The sequence below is a fragment of the Panulirus ornatus genome, chromosome 63 (genome assembly GCF_036320965.1).
Source record: "Panulirus ornatus isolate Po-2019 chromosome 63, ASM3632096v1, whole genome shotgun sequence".
NCBI classification, from domain to species: Eukaryota; Metazoa; Arthropoda; class Malacostraca; order Decapoda; family Palinuridae; genus Panulirus; species Panulirus ornatus.
This window is the reverse complement of record NC_092286.1, coordinates 9279544-9284543: the sequence shown is the minus strand read 5'-3', so window position 1 is coordinate 9284543 and position 5000 is coordinate 9279544. Positions and strand designations below refer to the sequence as shown.

The window sequence follows — 5000 nt, the reverse complement described above, 5'->3', positions numbered from 1 at the left end:
TTGGAAAGTGGGGCGAGTGTGCAGTCTGTTAGGGTTGGGAGGGCCTGGGAAGTAAAGACAGATGTTGTTTGCTGATGATACAGCGCTGGTGGCAGATTCAAGTGAGAAACTGCAGAAGCTGGCGACTGAGTTTGGTAAAAAAAGTGTGTGTGAAAGGAGAAAGTTGAGAGTAAATGTGAATAAAAGCAAGGTTAATAGGTATTATTGGGAGCGCTGAAGAATATGTGAAAAGATAGATTGTTATCCGGGAGAGCAAAAATGGGTATGTTTGAAGGAATAGTGGTTCCAGCAATGTTGTATGGTTACGAGGCGTGGGCTATAGATAGGGTTGTGCGGAGGAAGGTGGATGTGTTGGAAATGAAATGTTTTTAGGACAATATGTGGTGTGAGGTGGTTTGATCGAGTAAGTAATAATAGTGTAAGAGAGATGTGTGGTAATAAAAAGAGTGTGGTTGAGAAAGCAGAAGAGGGTCTTTTGAAATGGTTTGGTCACATGGAGAGAATGAGTGAGGAAAGATTGACCAAGAGGATATATGTGTCAGAGGTGGAGGGAACGAGGAGAAGTGGGAGACCAAATTGGAGGTGGAAAAATGGAGTGAAAAAGATTTTGAGTTATCGGGGCCTGAAAATACACGCAGATGAAAGATGAACCCGGGATAGAGTGAATAGGAACGATGTGGTATACGGGGGTCGACGTGCTCGCAATCGACTGAACCAGGGGCACGTGAAGCGGCCGGAAAGGTTTGTGAGACCTACATGTGGACAGGTAACTGTGGTTTCAAACCGGGATTCGAACCTATGCGCTCATGCCCTTTCGACTCAGTGAATCCTCACTCTCTAAACTAAGGCAATAGACTATATACAACTTTACCTCCATCCGCCATGCGTCGCATCCAGATGCGTTCACATCTGCAATGAAAAGGATTACCGATTATTTTTCTTATATACAACGAACGTTAAAACCAGATTATCTACTGGATAAATATTTATCTATTTATTTATTATACTCTGTCCCTGTCTCCCGCGTTAGCGAGGTAGCGCAAGGAAACAGACGAAAGAATGGCCTAACCCACCCACATACACATGTATATACATTGACACCTACACACTCACATATACATACCTATACATTTCTACGTATATATACATATACATACACAGACATATACATATATACACATGTGTACTTATTCACACTTGCTGCCTTCATCCATTAGTAGTAGTAGTAGTAGCAGTAGTAGTAGTAAAAGTATCATTATTATACTTATCATTAATCACTATCATCATTATTATTATTGTTATCATTATAATTAATTATTATAATTATTCGTGAATTCTGTCAAGAGGTCGAACTCGAATGCTCTGGACCCGTGACGTCATCGCCGGCAACGTCGCCCGCCTCCCTCCCTCCGCCGCCACACATCTTCACAATTAAAACTTACGCTTTAGTTTCCTGCCGACGGGGGTACGGCACGGGTGGACGCTCCCCCACGCCGCCCGCCGACACGAGGGAACAAGATTATTGATAACAATTGACTGTGAAATCCCCGCCAATTAGCCAAGGAAATTAACCATGAAGTATCGCGTTATGGACGGGGAGGTTAGCGCGTCGGCCGCTAGGCGGCGCGCGCGTGGGAACCCGCTCGCTCGGTGGGAGAGACAAGAATAAAGAGATAAGAGATATTATGGGGAGGTTAGGGAGAGAGACAGAGATGAGTGGGAGATAAAATGAGGGAGAGAGAGAGACATTTGACAAAGAGATATAGACTTAAATGCTGTAGAGAGAGACAGGAATTTATAAGCAGATGATTCTGTTTTTATTTGGTCTCTCTCTCCGAACACGACGACCATCGCAGACCACCCCCCCCTTATGGTACGACCATCAGAGGTACGACCACCCTACTCCCCCACCACCACCTCATACCCTGTTACGACCGTCTGCCCCCCCCCCTTCCCCACCTGGTAGTTACGACCATAACAAGACACCTCACAGACCCCCCTCGTTCAAGGCCGTCACAAAAAAGCGACCGTGGGTACGACCATCACAGACCACCGGGACACGACCCTCATAGACCACCGTGTTAAGACCATCACAACAGACCCTGACGTTATGTCGTGGCCGGGATTCGAACCGGTGACCTACACACTCTCTGACATCCTCCCTGCCCAATCCATAGCTATATATATATATATATATATATATATATATATATATATATATATATATATATATTACATATTTTGTCATTATGTAGTTACATGTGAGCGGATGTTTGACTTGTGAATGTACAACCCTCCTTCTGTAAATGTTGTATGTTTACATCTTGTGTGATTGATTATAATCTATTTTTTTTTTACATCGTGCAAGATTTTACATTGGGAAGGTTCTGTCTAGTGGAGTGTGTTTTTTTTTTATATGTATCTTTTAATATCATGTATCTTTTAATATCATGTATCTTTTAATATCATGTATCTTTTAATATCATGTATCTTTTAATATCATGTATCTTTTAATATCATGTATCATTTAATATCATGTATCATTTGATATCATGTATCTTTTAATATCATGTATTATTTAATATCATGTATCATTTAATATCATGGATCTTTTAATATCATGTATTATTTAATATCATGTATCTTTTAATATCATGTATCTTTTAATATCATGTATCTATCTTTTCTATAACATCATTCATCTTTTTTTTCTATTATGATACATCTTTTCTTTGGTATAACACATACTTCCTCTAATATCATACATCTTTTTTTATATCATACATACTTTATCATACGTCTGTTCTTTAATATCATACATGCTGTCTCTAATATCATACATCCTGTCTCTAATATCATACATCTTTTTAAATATACATATTTTCTCTAATATCATACATCTTTTCTTAAATATCATACATACTTTCTCTAATATCATACATCTCTTCTTAAATATCATACATACTTTCTCTAATATCATACATCTCCTCTTAAATATCATACATACTTCCTCTAATATTATACATCTTTTCTTCAATATCATACATACTTTCTCTAATATCATACATATTTTCTTAAATATCATACATACTTTCTCTAATATCATACATCTTTTTTAGATATCATACATACTTTATCATACGTCTGTTCTTTAATATCATACATCATGTCTCTAATATCATACATTTTCTTTAAATATCATACATACTTTCTCTAATATACATCTTTTCTTAAATATCATACATACTTTCTCTAATATCATACTCTATTCTTAAACATCACACATCCCTCCTCTAATATCATACATTTTTTCTTCAATATCATACATTCTTTTAACATTTTAAGTTCTATACATTCACTATACTCCATTCATCCATTATTCCTATACTATAAGAATATCAATTTACATTTTTTCTAACAATTTCTTGTTCAGTTTCATGTTCTTTGGTTGTTCTGTCCCTCCATATCCACAAGAACTGTTCACCAGTTCAAAAACGCACAAGTTTGTGATCAAGTCACCCCTTACTCTTCTCTCTTCCACGGTGGACACATTCAAGCCTTCCCGTGTCACTCATCATCTCATAATTCAGTTAGCATGTTGGTCTTGTCCTCGTGTGTACCTTCTCTCTCAGCTCTTATTGCATCTTGCATGTGCCAGGGTTGAGCCCAGCTGAGAATGGTATGTGTGTGTGTGTGTGTGTGTGTGTGTGGGGCACCCACTGCCGACAGAACACAAAAAACGTTTGCCAAGAAACGTTCCAAACTGCGTAACCCCCCCCCCCCTCGCGCCACTGGAGAACCACACACCACTGAGTTTAACTATTACTACACTGAAGAAAAAATGTAACTAAGGCCTACAAGAACTACCCTTCTAATCCTCCAAAAAAAAAATTAAAAATCTTTCTCTCTCTCTCTCTCTCCCTCTCTCTCTCTCTCTCTCTCTCTCTCTCTCTCTCTCTCTCTCTCTCTCTCTCTCTCTCTCTCCCCGGCCAATCATCATCTCTGAATCCATGAATATGTGATTTCAAAAAACTAATTCCTAATTGACTAATTACAAAGAAAATTCCACCCTGAAAATGACCAGGCAACTTTTTTTTTTAATCACATAATTGGCCTGGAATTGGCAGTTAATTGGTACACACTCGACTTACCTTCCAAAAATGGCAATTAATAACCACGTGCCATTTATATATTCACATAAATGGCACATATGGTCGATATATATATATATATATATATATATATATATATATATATATATATATATATATATATATATATATATATATATATATATATAAATAGATAGATAGATAGATAGATAGATAGATATAGTAAGACTGTTATCTTCTAAGATAAGATGTTCAATTGACCTCAACGGTACGACCTCTTGCAGCACGATAGTACGACCCCTTAGGATAGGTCGTCATGTCCAAGGGTTGTAACGCCGCGTTCAAGGGTCGTACACAGGGCTAAAAGGTCGTACCGCCGTGCCCAAAGGCCGTACTACTGTGCTCTAAGGGTCGTACCGTCGTACCACTGTACTCAAGGGTCGTACCGTCGTACCACTGTACTCAAGGGTCGTACCGTCGTACCACTGTACTCAAGGGTCGTACCGTCGTACAACTGTACTCAAGGGTCGTACTGTCGTACCACTGTGCTCAAGGGTCGTACCGTCGTACCACTGTACTCAAGGGTCGTACCATCGTACCACTGTGCTCAAGGGTCTTACCGTCGTACCACTGTGCTCAAGGGTCGTACCGTCGTACCACTGTGCTCAAGGGTCGTACCGTCGTACCACTGTACTCAAACAACACGACCATGCAAACAACACGACCATGCAAACAGCACGACCATGCAAACAGCACGACCATGCAAACAACACGACCATGCAAACAACACGACCATGCAAACAGCACGACCTATATATGCAGATGATGCCGTCGGACCGATATACACTGTACGATCACACCCACTGCAGAGAAGTGTAAGCAGTGTGT

General features: G+C 39.5%; 1 protein-coding gene across 1 annotated transcript in view; it reads right to left on the bottom strand.

The window, feature by feature from the left end:
- Positions 1-5000, bottom strand: part of LOC139746004 (uncharacterized) — a 223409-nt gene that overhangs the window by 106505 nt on the left and 111904 nt on the right. The window contains exon 2 of the mRNA XM_071656794.1: positions 872-909. The gene's annotated coding sequence lies outside the window, so the exon portion shown is untranslated. The remainder of the gene's footprint in view (positions 1-871; positions 910-5000) is intronic.